Source organism: Pongo abelii, chromosome 4 (assembly GCF_028885655.2).
Source record: "Pongo abelii isolate AG06213 chromosome 4, NHGRI_mPonAbe1-v2.0_pri, whole genome shotgun sequence".
Classification (NCBI taxonomy): Eukaryota; Metazoa; Chordata; class Mammalia; order Primates; family Hominidae; genus Pongo; species Pongo abelii.
In genome coordinates this window covers 11,669,563-11,687,520 of record NC_071989.2, presented here as the reverse complement: position 1 = coordinate 11,687,520, position 17,958 = coordinate 11,669,563, and the positions used below count along the sequence as shown (strand labels likewise).

The 17,958-nt window shown below is 37.6% G+C and overlaps 1 protein-coding gene across 5 annotated transcripts in view; it reads left to right on the top strand.

The window, feature by feature from the left end:
• The window catches only part of CTNND2 (catenin delta 2), a 948,913-nt gene that overhangs the window by 346,623 nt on the left and 584,332 nt on the right, over window positions 1-17,958 (top strand). The window lies entirely within an intron of this gene.

The following is a 17,958-nucleotide window of genomic DNA, read 5'->3' as shown; positions in this document are numbered from 1 at the left end:
ATATTTACTCATTCATAAACATAAATGATTATTCAATTAGTGATGAGTTTGAGATTATGAAATATGTATTTTTAAAGCCTGTAACTTTTTAGCCACTTGACCACAAAATAAAATTATCCTCCTTAGAACCAGGCTTTCATATATGAAAATGTAATTGTATGTGTGCCTGTGTGTGAAAGAGACATAAGGCTTAACTTCCGTTTCTCAAAAACGCTCTTGTTAGATGGTGTGTTTTTGGCACTCTACTACATTTTTAGGGAGAAAACCAAGGCTGCTATGGCAAATAAACTCCAACACTGCAGTGAACTTAACACAATAGTAGTTTGTTTCTCTCTAAGGTGGCCGACTGAGCCTACTTCTTCTCCATATAGTGACTCATGCCCTGTTTCTAACTTGATGACCTTGCCATCCCCTGTGGCTCCATCCTGAATTGCATCATCAATTGCATCACTGTACTCAGAGTCCATTAGTGAATTTCAGTCACATGACCTCTCATCGATGGAAGTGGGGCAGGGTCCTGGGGTCAGCAGCCACTCTGCAGAAGCAGGAACATGAGTTTGTTCGACTCTTAGCCACCTGCTGCCACAAAAGAATAAAAATATCTTTGTATTCATTGCTCCAAAATACTTTATATTTGTAAGAGTATAACTTTGTAATTGGAGCATTTCGTATTGGAGTCACATGCTGTTAAACTTTTTAACATTGCTTAGTTTTTTTTTTTTTTCCTTTAAATAGAAAACACTGCACTCTCTGTTGTTAACCAGGGTTAACCACATGGATGGAATATTATTTTCCATTATAAAACCTTATTTAGGATATGTAGAAGCATCTGCTTCTGCATCCAAATGTATATGTTGCTGCAAATAAGTACATCATGGTGTATTAAACTCATCACAGACTTGCTTAAACATCAGATTAACCAAAGCAGGATGGATAATGAAAACAAAAAGTAAACTGTATTCACTTGAAGTTGGTTTTGTAAGTTGGACTAATTGAAGGTGGTGAATTTAGGGAGAGAGAAAAATAATAATTTTAAGTGTATTTTTGCTTTACTCCATCTAATTTTATACATATGAAGAGCTTCCTGTTAAAGCTGAACATCTCCTGAAACGCTAAGCCTGCCAGATTTTATAGGTCTATATGCACCATTGACTTGACATCGAGTTGGCTTTGAAGCCTCTTGTTTCACTATTGGTCTGTTTACCTTTTCAATTCATGTTCCTAATCTTTCTGTGTGACATTTTTCCATGTTGTATACCTTTTACATGGTTTCACCCAACCCCAGCTCCTGATAGGAATGGGTCTAGGGAACTGTGTAGTAACCTGTGAATCAGTTTCCAATTCCTGATTGGATCGTAAATGGACCTGACCACACTGTGAGTATCTGGGCTCTTACTCTGGAGGATATGAAATAAGCAAGCCAAAATCTGTGACATACAATAGTGGGTGCTTGGTGACGGTGGCCATAGTGGCTTGTGTGCTAGTGGAGGACTCTGTGGTAACAGTGAGCCTCCCAACAGAGAAGCCATATGGCCCTCAAAGTCAGTGAGAGCAGTATAGTTTTCATTAGGACTGGCTGCCTAATGTATGTTTCATATATGTTGCATTCATGAAATTACCTGATACCTTCTTAAAACCTGTCTTCTTTCCTCATTTGATTTGATTCATCTCAAGTTGATTTCATTTATTACATCCAAAGTGTCTTGAATAAAATACATCGGTTAATTCAAAGTTAGACAGAAAAATGATACCATGACAACTTTTGGTTCTTTACACTGTGTCTTGTGTGTCTAGCTCACAGCTTATGATATATAATCAATAAATCTGTCTTAAATCTGTACTAAATAATAGTGTTGAGTGAAGATGACACTGCCTAATTATTTCCCTTTGCCATATATAATATCAGTCTTCATCAAGCTTAATTATTTTGTATTTTAGAAATATCTAATGTATGAATCTGTATTTGTATAATACAAGCAATTTACTGATACTTCTCTGGAGAACAGCTGATGCATAGCATAACTTTCACTGTTTGTTTGTTTGTCATAACCTACTTGTTCTCTTGGCTTCAGAAATGCACCTTTAGAAATTCAAGTTTTCATTAAAGGTGATAGACTAACCTAGTTAGCACATCAAAAGGGATATTTAAACAAAAGTAGAACATCAACATTTTTTTAAGAAAAGAGGGCTATTTTAAAGTCTGATCATTTCAGTGTTGATTCATACCTCTTAATGATACTAGGGAGTGAGTAAAAGAGTTTCTTAGGGAAAATGAAACAAAATCAAGTCACAATTACCAGACATATTTGTATATAAGAGGTAGAAATAACTAATAAATATACTTCAGTTTTACTCTGACTTTAATGGTGGCAGGAATTGTGCCATCTGATTCCCAAGATCTCTCTCTCTTTTTTTTTTTTTTGAGATGCAGTCTTGCTCCGTCACCCAGGCTGGAGTGCAACTGTGGCACGATCTCGGCTCACTGCAACCTCCCCCTCCTGGGTTCAAGGGATTCTCTTGCCTCAGCCTCCTGAGTAGCTGGGATTACAGACGTGCACCATCACACTCAGCTAATTTTAAAAAATATTTTAGGTAGAGACAGGGTGAACTCCTGACCTCAAGCGATCCACCTGCCTTGACCCCACAAAGTGCTGGGACTACAGGCATGAGCCACTGCACCCAGCCAAAGATCTCTTTCCAGGTAGTCACATCAACATTTGAACTTTAAAAAATAAATTATCAGTATGCATTTGTAATACAAGTCAACTTCATAACAGTCCATCCAGTAGTACAGGAGGATGCTAGGAATCTGGGGGACAAGCAATCTGGAGATCTTTATTGTTGCAGCAGATCAGCTTCTGCATCTGCCTCTCTAGGTTATAACGCCCTGCAAATGGGAACATTGTGTTATCTTCATCTCTTCACAGACTTTCCTAAACATCCAAATGCATATCATAGTTTCCAGAATTCAGACCATTTAGTGATTGTCTAAGGGTTCTGAGTCATCTGGAAAAAAGTTATTGGTGTTTTTTATTAGAGCTAAAGGTTTACTTTGTACCTTATCTCATTTCTGTCTTGGCTTTCTTCACCCAGAACCTATTTTCAGATCAAAAACCTGTTGGATTCTTCATCTTTCCCACAGATAGAGATTTTGGTTTCATATTTTCTCCATGATTCCCAAGAACTATTCAGACCTGAGACAGGAACATTATACAGATGATGCTTTTTTATGTAGGGTCATGATCAAGTCCTGCTTTATTTAAGATGATAATCAAGTCCCTCTTGGTAGTAGACAGCCATAACCTCTGGCCAGTACAATGATCTAGCTCATGCCCAGCCCAAGGCCCATTCCTGAGGCTCTAGGCCTGTCAATAAGGTGTTATCCGGCAGCTTAACGAGCCATGCAGTCCTCGTCCAGGTTGAGGCCCCTGCCTGGAGACCTGCCTGAGTCCTTGCCCTTGTCATACTCTCCGTTAACCCTGTAACAGCATTCAGACTCATCCCTCTGTCTGTATTCAGCCCAAGTCCGTCCTCTACATGGTGTGAGATAGATCTGCAGGATACATAAACCAGAACCATGTCTGTGAAGGATCCTTCCCCACTTCTGCAGTTCTATGAATGCATGATGATTTCTCATCTCAGAGCCTATGATGCTTTCTTCCTAGAATATCCTCCCTGTTTAGCATGGTTACCTCTGCCTATGGATCTAGTGACCTAGCTCAGGGCTCATGTCCTTCTGAATGTCTTCTCGATCAGCACAGACTGGACTGTTTCTCTTCTTTGGCAGTGGTTGCAACTTCACAAAGTGTTGGAGAAGGGTTGGGGCTAACATTCCATTGACTTTTCCGTAAGTGCCCTGCCACAGAATATTTTAACCTTCAGTCAAAGAATGGGTGGGGATTTCTCCAAATGTTGATTAAAATTTAAGGGCACCTAAATAGATGCCTATACATATTCCTTGATTTCCATAGGCATCAGTAACATAATGGTAGAGAAATGGAATTCAAATCACAGTTGGACCCCTCTTACGAACATCTCCTAAAGGGGACTTGACTCTGGAAAGACTTATGATTGACGCTCAGGGTAATTTATGACAATAGCAACAATTATGAGGAGTGTGACCAACAGTTAGATCTATCTATGGACTGCTCCTAAATGAGACATAACTCTTAGAAGACTTATGCTGATGAGAATGATGATGATTTATGACAATAATAACAATGATAAAGAGTGAGGCCAGCAGTTCCTGAGTTTTTCCTGAGGGCTAGTACTCTTTGAAGAATTGTACATGTTGCCTCATTTCATGCTTATGATAACCCTTTCAGTCAAGTGTCATCATCGTCTCCACTTCGTCCATTAGGAAGCCACAGCAGAGCAAGGCAGGAAGAATGGATCCTTGCAAGGACGTGGAGGAGTCTGGCAATGTGGGCCACATTGAACAAAGCAGGTGGAGGCTGCAAGGGGCAGGGGAATCAGACACAGCGTGAGGGTGACCATCCCTGCAGATGGCCTCTGCAGCCAGGTCACTGGTAGTCTCAGGGCTTTGCTGAGGTAACTTCTCTAGCAGAGCTGGCACTGGGCATCAGAAGGCCATAGAGGGAAGGAGCTTTACTTGTCAGTTGTCTAGCAGTGAGGATGTGGACTGTAGCCCAAGGACAGCAGAGCCACAGCCCCCACTGAAGGAGAAAGATGGTGACAACAGCAAGCTGCAGAGAAGCAGGTGGCAGTTCTGATTACATGCACCATGCCCTTGTGCACCCTCCAGCTACTCCTGGAAGGCACCGATGGGGAGAAGGATCTCAGGAGGCTGGGGAGAAGGGTCTCAAGGCTGGGCAAGCAGGCAAGATATCATAGCATGGAGACTTGGGGTGCTCTGACCCTTATGAATCCTCCAGGTAAGACCTAGGTATAGAAGATAGAACAACAACCATTTTACTATTCAAGGGATCACAGTTTAAAGCGTTGTGCTAAATTCATTTTATGTGTTATAAGTGGAGAGCATGGAATATTGGACTAAAATGGACTAGAGCAGTGAAAACATTTATTGTCTCAGCCTTAGTTAACATGAAGCCTGAAGATAGACAGGGTTCTTTTCTTTAGATGTCTCAATGGTGCCATGACCCTAAGTCAACCTCTCTGTGAGTCCCCAAGCATTCACCTGATGGTTGTAAGGCACCACACTCTCACTTGTGAGCATGTAGAACTGGAAAGGAGGGAAGGGACTTACATCCCAGCTCTCTGTCTCCCACAATCCCCCCCACGCACATGTATAAATATATACACATACAAATATAGGGGTATATAGTATATTAATTCTATAACTAATGATATATAATATGAAAATATATGAAAAATGTTTCCCAGAGGGCCTCACTTGGCCAGCCATACCCTGGGGGATCTTGTAAATTCCAGACTCCTCTGCAATGGTTTTGCACAATGATGCCCAAACCAAATACACATTTGGTAGTCAGAAAAGGGGGTGGTAGTGGTGCTAGTGTAGAACCCAACAGCTCCCAATTACGTGTTACCTACTTAGTCTACACAACCACTTGCAAGGTAAGTATTCTCACATCATATAGTTGAGGAAACAGGCTTAGATGTTAAATATCTTCACCAATGCCACATAGACAGTAAGTGCATAGCTGAGTCACAGGTTCCAAACTCCATGTTCTTCCACTCAAAGCTATAGGTTGACCCTGATCCTGACCACCTGGGCCCCACCCAGCACCTGTGTATACCTACCAATGTATTCTCACAGGCCAGTGGCTTACGCCTGTAATCCCAACACTTTGGGAGACCAAAGCAGGTGGATTTATTCAGCTCAGGAGTGTGAGACTAGCCTGGGCAACATGGTGAAACTCCACCTCTACAAAAAAAAAAACAAAAAATTAGCCTTGAGTGGTGATGCTCTCCTGTAGTTCCAGCTATGCTGGAGGCTAAGTTGGGAAGATCACTTGAGTCGGAGAGGTCCAGGCTGACCTGAGCTAAGATTGTGCCACTGCACTCCAGCCTGGGCAGCAGAGTGAGACCTTGTCTCACACACACACATACACACACACACACACACACACGTGTTTCTCACAGACAGAGTATTACCATTATCTGCATTTAGGTAAATGTCTCTTTCCCTTGACTGTGAGCCCTTTCTGGACGTGACCATGACGTGTTCATTCCTGTATCCCCTGCACCAAGATGGTACCTGCCATGGAACTTTTCCCCAGGAAATGCTTGTTGATTGACTAAATGATGACTGAAAAATTCCAAAATGTAGTCTTGAGATTTGTACCATTTTCCATTAAACATTGTTTCTGAAACTAACCAACTTCGCTATGGATTTCTAGATTTATGGATTTCATTCACCTCCCCCTTTGTTAATTATTGAAATAATTCCTCTGTCTTTTTTGGAAATCACTTCTTAATATTTTTGCCAATGGGCAGCAACCTGTGCCCTTCCTAAGGAAAATGAACCATTCTTTGGAATTTTCCGCTAGGCTACTTCCCTCCTGGATTATCAAGAGATTCCAAATGTGTGTGTCTCTTCAATAACTCCCTCATTCCCAGCATGGTTCCAAGGATTATTAGGTGGAAGAAAATTCCTTGCTGCTTGAGATAGGCAGAATTCTAAGGTGTCCAGCAAGATTCCCATCATCACTTGGTTTTCGCAGACTGTATAATCCCAGGAATGTAAATATGAAGGGGCCTCACTCTCCTAATTAGATTATTTTATATAGCACGGTTGACTTTAAGAAAGGTAGATTATCTGAGTGGGTCTGACCTAATCACACAAGTCCTTTAAATCTGGGTCTGGAGGTCAGAGACAAAGGAAAATTCAGAAAATTCAATTTGAAACTAGAGAGTTTTGACACAAGATAAATTATCTGGTGCTGGCTTTGAAGATGGAGGGGCTTTGTGGACTAGCAATGCAGATGGCATTTACATGCTGAGGAGGATCCTGAACTCACAGCCTGCAAGAAAACCAGAACCTCAGTTCGATAGCCCAAAGAATTGAATTCAGACAATAACTTGCATGAACTTGAAAGGGGATGATTCCCCAGAACCTGCAGAAGAGAAAGTAGCCCTGGAGAAATTTTGATAGCCTTGTAAAACTCTGAGCAGAGAGCCCTGCCAAGTCTGACTTGACAAAACGTATAAAACTGTTAGCTAAAACAGTGTATGTTGCTGTTGGTGATTGGTTATGCAATGATAGAAAAGTTGTACAATGCTTTGTAATCGGTCATGTTAGATATATATTACAAAAAGCTGAATTATAAAAGTTTTTGAGAGAAAATAAATTTTATTCTGTGACAATATTTATTCCCTTCAAAAGCTTAATATATATACCCTATTTTATTTTTCAGGCGTATATGCATGCATTTGTACTCAAAAGCTAATCTGTAGCTTTGATTCTGAGAAGTGGAAGAATTTGAATCTGGAGTGGAGTGATGGTTTACTATAGAATAAGGACAACTAAATAAAGCAATCATCTTTAGCCTCACCATTTTTATTATATAGATTCCCAAGATGTTGATTGTTGTTAGCTACACCTAAAAGGGTAAAACGTAATAAATATTAACAGTTGCTTACTCCACATAAGGAAGTGCTTTCTTTCCTTCTCATCTTTGAACTATTGAACTTTTTGCAAAGAGAGGTTTCCAACAAAGTCTGCCATACTTTGGAGATTAGGGGGCAAAAGGAATACATGTTATAAATACCATCAAAGGCCATTCTCTTTATTAGCTAAATTTCATGAGCCCAAATGCCAACAGTTCTGTAACTAGAGTCTAAAAATCTTTTCCACATATGCAAAAAAAGTCAGATTTATTTTAGAGAAGATGCTGATTTCCAGTTAATATATTAATAGTTAACAGTATTTAGTGAAGAAACAGAAGCCAGTGGTCACATACATTTTGTGAGAATGAAATTTATTTCTTCAAAAGCATGATAAATGTGAATTTCATGAGGAAATAAATAATATAGGAATATAATTGTTTCACAAAGTAAGACATTTTATAGTTTCATTATCTTCTGCAGGAAGCAGTATTGAAATGATTTGATTTATTCTTGTTTAAATAAATGAATAATCAATTTGCCAAAATATTTATTTTTGGAAACCAGACATCTTATATATTGAAGCATATGCTTTTTACTGTTTACCAACCATAACCATAGGAATTTGTATCCTTACCACAGTGAGTACACATTTGCCAGCTGGAAAAAAGAAGTTAGATTGCTTTTGGATCATTTCTTTGGAAATTTTTTATTAAATATAATTTCTATTTTAAAGTTAAGGAGTAATTGTTAGTTTCCATGCTAGGAAAAAAACCATTTCTCATGAGGCTAAATTATTACTGCTCCAATAAAGTTGGACTGATTTATTTAAACAAGACAATTAGTTTATTGAATTGTCATTCAGAATTAACATTGCAGTAGTCATTTCCAAAGTCTTTGAGAGTGTCTGCTTCACTACAAAACCAGAAGAACAAATTAGAGGGACTATAGACATATTTTGGAGACTTCTCAGCATTGCCAATTTTGTTTTTTTCCAAATTTTTCTGTCTTTGTTTTCTTCCAATTTAAATTCCAGAGCAGAACCTTCCCTCACAAATATTCCTAATTCAAAAATCTCCTTATGAATCATTGTTCTTCTTGTCATAACCCCTTTATTCTTTCACATTATTTCTGTTTTTTTTCTTTTAATTGTAACCTCGTGTAGTTTGCCTTTTAATGCTGAGATTATTCCTCTAAGATTCCTGCTTATAGTCTTTCCTTTTTCCTTATAAAGCAGGAGGGATATTCTAAAATACTTTCTGGGTCCTCAAGATTCATCTCCACGCTTCCCAAGCACCATCAAATTTCTGGTCAGGTTTTCGTTCTCTTTCTCCTCCCAAATAGCAGGAGCATTTACAGCCATTTCTTCTTTGACAGGGAAGCTCTTATTCCTCTAAACCTCTCTTTTTTGTAGTCATCAGCCCTCTGAGACTTTCTCATCTAGCCAAGAGTCCAAGACCACTCTACTGAGCCATGTCTATATAGTACCCCAGCTTTCTTTGATCTCCTAATCCTGAAGCAAAATACACAAACTGGATTAAAGCTGCTGCCTCCTATACTAAAGCTTTGCTGAGCCTTGTCAACTGCTAGAACTAGGTGTCTGTTTCTCTTCCATTTCCTTGGCTAGTCTATAAGTAATTTCTCCAGGACGGGGATGACAAGCGTATGCGAAACCAGTGGCCAGCACACAGCAACTAATACTGTATTCATTTATTCAATCAGTGCGGAATGAATAAATGAATGAACAGACAAATGAACATACAGTAATTTTATTACTGTTCTTATCTCATTGGTGTTGTTTGGCAGTATCACCAGTCTTATTCAAGTATTTCTATCTTTATATCTTCCAGTATACATATTATCTATTGTATTATTCATTTTTCTATGTTATGTACATTTTATATGTATTATATATGTAGATATATTTTATATATATAATTGATTTATACCATACATTAAATAGTATATATTATTCTGACCTTGCTAGATCATAATATTACATTTTGATATTCATCGTAGTTAATTTTCATGAAAATATCTACTTGTTAACGTGGTATCTTGGATTCCAGGGCCAGATAGCTTGATGTCCTCCGAATGTGGAACTATGGTTGGTTTAGTCTCATACTTTCACTCTGATCTTAAGAAAAGGATGATAGTAGTTCTAACAGTAGTAATGACAGTAATAATTTTAATAATAATAATTGCAGTGTTTATTGAGCAGTTTCCCTAGGCCAGGCACAAAATTAAATGGGTTAGATAGATTATACCATGTCATCCTCGTTAACCCTTTAAGTCTTATTGTTTTTATTTTGTAGATAAGAACATTGAGATATAGAAAAAAAATCACTTTCTACAAATTCAATGGTGTCTAGACATTGATTTCTGAATCTAGGCATCTGTACTCCCCAAGCACATGCATTAAAATGTCACACCACAAGGCTGTCATTCTGTCTAACACAGTATCTTGAATTGTGTTGTAAATAGTCATCTAAATGTCTCTCGTCTGTTTTCACCCTAGGGATGCAAACATTCTTGAATTGATATTCTGCTTCTTTTCCTTTCCATACACTGCAGTGATTATAGTTGTTTTGAGATTCCTCATCAAAATATGTTTCTGAGATTTATTTTTATGCAAATTAAGAGCTTAAGAGTATATGTTATCATTAGTATAAATACCTTCATATTAATTCTTGCAAATTGCCAATTGATAAATTATACTAATATTCTTGTCTATAAAATACCAGTCATCATATTAAGCATATAATTGTTCTAAATTTATTTTGGAATAATAAATAGTCAACTGTTCTAAGAGTTTGATGTAGGGCCTTAGAAAGGTTGAATACTTTATGGTTATAATTATTTGACATATTTCTTATATCAATTACTGTATCTTAATGCTTTTATATCAATTTTGAAGTGTGGTTTCTTTCGTAAACGTCATCTTACTTCAAAAAGCTAATATTAATTTTACATCTAAAAACAATCAATATAACTAATTTTATTTAGAAGAATTGCAGTATAAACAGATGTTTTACAAAAACTAACTCTAATGAATTTTGAAATTTAATATTCTAATCACTAGAGAACTGGAAATCTTTATGAATTTATTTAGAGTTTAAAATTCTTTATATTTTCTCTTCTTCTTAGAGCTTTTTCAGACTCATAGATCCAAAACATGGAGTTTGTAATTTCATAAATGATAGCTAAATTTCATTGTTGTGTTTTTATGATATTTCCTAGCTTTGCCTTGAAATATAGTCATAATTTATCTTATATTTATTTCTTTCATCTATAAAAATGGGGATAATGCTCTTCTATAAATTTGCAATGGCTAAGTGAGAAATGTAAGTAAACCATCTCACATACCAACTGTTAGGAGTGAATCATATGTATTTTTCCTTTTTGATGAATACACAGAAAATCTTTCATTGAAGTCTCTTTTCTAATTTTTCTACAGAAGGTTATAAAATTGTTCCTCTTATTGTGGGCTAAAAAGATGTATCAGAGTAGTACCACGTTTGTCTCCTTCATAATATAGACTAGACAACCACACAGAAATTGACAAGATGAGATGGAAGAAAACTTAAATCAATTTCCCTTTCACGCAGGCCACCTTCGTAGGTCCCCATACCCACTGCTGGAACTGAAGATGAGATTTTCAATATTGTGTGACAGTAAAAAGAAGAGTGATAGTGCAATAATAACATATATATAATAGGAAATGCATAATAAATTAATATGTAGAAGCCAGTGACTCCTTGAATAGATATTCTTCAAACAGCAAACAGCAAGAGATGAATAGATTGCCCATATCATGCACGCTTATTCCTCTCCCTGCTGTAAGTGTATAAACATGACAAGGAGTAGAAAGGCATTTGTGTCTCCATCATATCCACTCTGTCTTCCTTCAGATGCTGAGAGTCCAAAAGTTTTTACCAAGATACATGTTCGTATTTGTTTGTTTGTTTATGGTCATTATAGAACATTAGAAACCAGTGATATTTTAGCCAACAAAATAACAATGAGCATTTGACGTACTTCAGAGGAAAGTCAGCTGAAATGTCAGTCATCAGTCTCGAGATGACTACAGCTTGTTGACCACCATGAACATGATTCCAAGTGTTCAAATTATTAGGATGGAAAAGGAAGGGGGGTATAGCAGAAAGTGTTGCAGTGAGTACTAGAAGATTGTGGTCTTGGCAGCAACACATTTAAGGTGTGCCTTTAAGGAAGTCATTTGGATTTCTGTATCTCAGTTTCGCTCACCTGTAAATTAGGACACAAGAAGAGCCTTGGTTTTTCCCAGTGGTCTACTCTGGTGCTGTTCATCTGAATATTTTAGGATGGGGACATTAATTGAACTTTAGTAAAAAAGTAATGAGATTTAGTACTTTCAAGGAAAGCAGATGAATTATCTATAGATTTATTTAGCTTTTTTTAAATATAGAAGTCTCCTGTTAGGTCAAGGCATGAACTTTATATGAGGGAGAACACAATTTAAAAGAAGTTTATAAGTATATTGTAAATTGCCTCATATGATCTGGATGTTTTCCAGTTTGACTAAAACTTGAGCTAAAGCTAAGGAACTGGAATAGTGTTTCACACTGAGGGATACCTTGGAGTGGGCCTTTTAAGAAATAATGGTTGGTTCCATTAAAAGAAAATATGCTTATGTAGTATTCCCAAGGGCTTAATGTGTTAGAGTGATCCTTGTTCTTCAGGGATGACTATGATGTGGCTCTTGCCCTCTGGGGTTTTACTATCAAATAAAGACAGAGGCAGCAGGGCAAGGTGGCTCAGGTTCGGGTTCAGCCCAATGGGAGGCCAAGGTCAGGGGATCACTTGAGGTCAGGGGGATCACTTGAGGCCAGAAGTTCAAGACCGGCCTGGGCAACAAGGCACAACCTCATCTCTATCCAAAATATGAAAAACGCCAGGCACAGTGGCTCACATCTGTAATCCCAGCACTTTGGGAGGCTGAGGTGGGCAGATCATTTGAGGCCAGTAGTTTGAGACCAGCCTGGCCAACATGGTGAAACCTTGTGCCTACTAAAAATACAAAAAAATTAGCGGGGTGTGGAGGCAGGCGCCTGTAATCCCAGCTACTGGGGAGGCTGAGGCAGTAGAATCGCTTGAATCTGGGAGGCAGAGGTTGCAGTGAGCCAAGATCGCGCCATTGCACTCCAGCCTGTGTAACAAGAGCAAAAATCCATCTCAAAACAAACAAACAAACAAAACAAAAAAAATAGCTGGGTGTGGTGGCACGCATCTGTAGTTACCAGCTACTCGGGAGGCTGAGGTGGGAGGAAGAGGTTGCAGTGAGCCATAATTACACCACTGCACTCCAGCCTGGGTAACAGAATGATACCCCCTTCTCAAAAAAAAACAAAACAAAACATAAATATGCTAAAACATGATAAAATATGTTGCTGCTGTGAAAAAAAAACAGTAAGTGGTGCTGGGGATGGCTCACAGAGGGATATTTCTTTGTCAGGGATGCAAAATATTGGTAGAGAAAGAAATGGGGTAGAGGCATTGCTCAGAGGGAAAGGCAGTCAAAAGACAAACCGCTATTTGGGATCAGTGTGGTTGAAATGGAGCCGATGGGGTACACTGGTGTTGGGTAAGGATGGAGACTGAGCATACCCATTCTTTGAGAGGTCACGTACTGCACATCCAGCTAGAGACTTTGCATGTTGCTGAGTAGGCAATAGAGCGTCCAAGAGGAGGGATGGAAGCCCAGGGAGGCTGGTCCACAGTGCAAGTTAGAGAGGGTGGCCTTACCCAGGAGGTAGGTCAGAAAAATTTCACCCAAGGTAACGAGGGCTTCCAGAGGCTGCAGAGTTAGGGCTGAGAAGATCTGGAGGCTCAATTGTGTCAAAGGACACAGGGCAGGATTGGGAAGCTATTACTTACTTCAGAAAAACATTTAACAAAACATTTGGTAGGCTAATCCAATATTGTGGGCTTAACTTTTACCACAACCATTCTCCATTTTCAACAAGAACCCTTTGATTTTTAAAAAATTTTCATCCTATGTGAATGTATTCTAATTCCCTTTTATCCAGGAGAAACTATCATGGAATGTTAAATTTCAGAGATTGCTGTGTTAGCAGCAGGCAGCAAAGAAGTCGCCTAATTAGTTGACAGTAACGCTGTATTCATAAGTCCCAGTCTTCTCACACATCTGTTTGTTTAGTACCTCAAGAGCTGAGGAAGTTTAAAAATTGTGACACATTATTCCTTTGTCTTCTGCACTTATTTGAGAATGGGACTCTCAGCAAGATTTTATTGAAAAGATCTGTCCAAGGCATTGACTGCCAACTTTCCTCGAAGTTTAACAATTAACCTTCCCTCCCTAATGTGGGAATGATGGCATCCACCTGTTGGGAACTCCTTGTCATTTTGACATGTCTCATTTAAGGTAAGGAGTTTAATTTTGTCTTTTGGACTCATGTATTGCTTGACATATCATAAATGCTCAACAAATTCTGAAGCTCTAATTTAAGGAGGTAGCCAGAGTGGTGGTGAAGACAACGGAGTTTGGAACCATAGACTTTGAGATTTGAACCTCAGCTCTGCATATTACTAGTGATGTGTAATTGGAAAGTGTACTGGTAAACCCCATTTACCTATTTGTAAATTTGGGAGAATAACAGTTACCTCAGATATCTGTTGTAAGCATTAATGTAGAAGTGTTTTCAAACAATTAGCATAGTATTAGGCACTGAGAAAGTATTCCATACATGTGGGCTCTTCCTCTTCTTAAATAATTAATTGATTTATATAAACATCTTTATGACATGTTATATGCATGAATAGATAGAAAATGCCCTGATTTTTACAGATACATTATTTACCTATGGCTTTCCTTCTTTCTTTTATTTAGTGAATGGTAATGATGTCTTCAGTTAGCTAAAGACGAGTATTGTAGCTATTGCCAAAGAACACTAGAGTACAGCAATGTTTTTAAATTAATATGTAGTAATATGTGTATGATAACATAGCTGTGATACATGAAAATATCACACTTCTTAGGACACAGTCTCATCACTCTGAAAATGGTATTGCCCTCAGGTGGATAGTTGCTCAAGGTCCCTGCAATTTTGGGGTCTATATTCTACTACCAATAAGCTTCATTTAATTCCCTGGTAACCTGGTACTAGAAAAGAATTTTACCAAAGAGAGTAATGTGGGAATAGAGAAAATCCTCAGTGTTACCCAAACACTGGAATTGTTTGAATGTGTTTAAAGCCTGTGGATATTTGGGGGATTATTATTTGGGGGATTATGGAAATGTATGGCATTCTCCAGGATTTGCATCTAAAATCTGGAGTCTGCCTGTGGGGGGTGAGTGGATGCTGGGGTCAGCCAATCAAGGACAAATGTATAGGAGTATGAGTTTGTGCTATCCTCTGCTCTGATGGGAAGGAGGGTGAAATCTTATTCCTCCATCCATTCCTTTGTTCATTCAACACTTAAATTGTGGAGGTACCATGTGTTACACAATGTTGCAGAGACTGTATATAATGTTACAGATGCTGAATATAGATCCGGATAAGAAAAACTGCCTGCCCTCAAGCAACCTATAGTCTTTATGCTACCTTAAATGCATATCTTAGCAGGGATGATAGCAAGACCTTGCCCTAGTTAAAAATACCTTCCTAGGTATCAATAACAAAACGTATATCAAGCTAACCCTCCTAAGCATGACAGGCCAATTAATACTAAGATAAAACAGCAAGTGCAAGATCAAAATTCAAGAGAAGAAATTAAATTTAAATTAACTCTTTTCTAGTTAAACTACCTTTTGGGGTAGGGATGCAGAAGTGCATTTTAAGCTTCAACTGGACCATTTCAAACAGTTACTATGTTTGGCTAATGAACTAGCATTCCAGAGGAAGAAAATTAATCAGAATTTAGTTTTATGTGCAGATCTTGGAGTCAGAACAAATAAATAATAAACTAATAAAGAAATAAAGCTCCATAGAATATTTAAAACATTTAAAGCAATATTGACAACTACAAAATAAGGGAATTTTAAGAAACAAAATGTAAAGAAACTAGTGGTTTTTCTGTTAAAGGATTGGATTTGCCATTTTACACAGAAGATTTAACTTCCTTCGTTGTTCCTGAGGAAGATTGTTACATTTTATGTCAGAAAAGTACAAAACCAAATATATCTCTGAGGTGTTAATTGGACACAATGATAAGATACTTCCAAATAAAAGTATTATATTATACTGAACTACATCATAGACTGTTTTTAAAATGTTGTCATTGATTAATAAGGCCCTAATTATAAAGTAAAGAGAATTTGTTTGAGATTCTGCTATACAAATATAATTTTCAGAAACAAATCTTATATTTTAAGATAGTAGCATACATAATATCATGAAATCTATGATATGTACAATTGCAAATATGCAGTATTTGCATATTCATGGTTTTAAAAAATGCTATAACTCTGTTGAAGAAGTAGAATTTGACCAGTAATTAGAGTCTTCTAGGCCCCCTCCCTATTATCTGTCTTCCACTATGTCAGAGATAAACAGCTTTCTCAATTTTGTGTTTATCTGTACCCTTGAAGTTCTTTATATTTTCTCACACATATGCATCCTAATAAGTAGAGTATTACGTGGTTTGCCTGATTTTGAATTTTACATAAATATGTTATGTGTTCTTTGCACCTTGCTTTTTACTGCACTCTACACAGATTTGGCCATGGTGTCGTGGGTGCTGGTAGTTCATGCAGTTTTTTTCTTCTTCTTTCGCGGATGACTCCTACTCCATCATTTGAATATGCCACAGGGCATTTACACTTTCTCCTGAGAACATTTGCAGAGTCTGCAGGGTTTTCTTCTGTAAATATATAGCTAGGGACATTGTCATATGAGTCTCCTTGTGTGGGTGCACAAGTGGTTTCTTGGGCCGGCACAGAAGAGAAATGACTGGGTTGTAGGATTGGAACATCCTCAACTTCTCTCCATAATGCAAAAGAACTTTCTAAAGTACTTGTGCAAAGTTACTTTCCCACTGGCAATATGTAATCCATTGCTGCACATATTCAGCAAAACTTAACATTTTCCTAATTATTTTGGTGCTGTTGTTGCAAATCTGGTGAGTTTGAAGTTTGCACTTCCCTGATTTAGGCATTATTAGCACTTTTTATACACTTATCACTTACTCATGTCTTTTCTTCGATTAAATGCCTAATCATGTCTTCAGCATATTTTTCTATTGGTGGTTTGTCTTTTTTTTTTAGTTATTTTAATTCTGAATATATTTGAATACTAATCTGTTAGTTGTATGTATTACAATCATGTTTCCCCAGTTTGTGTCTCCTTTTTTTCACTATAGTGTCCTTTGATGAACAGAATGCTTGGTTTTAATGTTAGGTTGCTCAGTCTTGTTTAAGACATATTTAAACAATTTTAAGAATTAAAACAACATTTAAATAATTTCCCATTATTTATTCTGTAAATTGTAAGGCTATGTCTTTTTACATTATTTATTTATTATTATTATTTTTTTTGAGATGGAATCTCACACTGTCGCCCAGGCCAGAGTGTGGTGGCGTGATCTTGGCTTACTGCAACCTCCGCCTCCAGGGTTAAAGCAATTCTCCTGCCTCAGCTTCCTGAGTAGCTGGGATTACAGGTGGCTGCCACCATGCCCAGCTAATTTTTGTATTTTTAGTAGAGACGGGATTTCACCATGTTGGCCAGGCTGGTCTTGAACTCCTGACCTCAGGTGATCCACCCACTTCGGCCTCCCAAAGTGCTGTACAGGTTTGAGCCACTGCGCCTGACCTATATTAAATTCTTTAATCTATTTTTCACTGATTTTTTCGCATATTAGGATGCATAGATTCAATTCTTTTTTTCATGTACGGTAGCTCTCCTAATACCTGCTATTGAGCAGACTGTCATTTGTCTCATAAGCTTCAATGCCATATCTGCCTTGTGTCAATTTTTCACATACGTGTAGTCTGCTTCTGAGAAATTGGGGAAGAATTACAGCGTTATGATTTTGAGTGTTCTCATCCATGAACTTGATGTCCATTTAATTCTTTTCAAATGTTATTCAATGAAATTTAGACATTTTTCCAGAAAGGTTTTGTGTTGTTCATTGTTTCATTCATTGCTAGGCTCCACAGAGTTTTTGTTACTCTTGGAAATGTTCTTTTTTTAAAAAAGAGACATCTTCTAAGGATTTCTGTTTTATATAGAAGTGCAGTAGATTTTTTATATTGATCTGATACCAAGCAAAGTTACTAAACTTTCTAATTACCTCTAGTAATTTGTAGACTTCTTTAGGGTTTTTATATAAGCAATCTGTGAAAATTACTGTATTATGTCTTCTTCTAAAATCTTATAATTTTTGTTTTGTTTTGTGTTTTTGTACTGA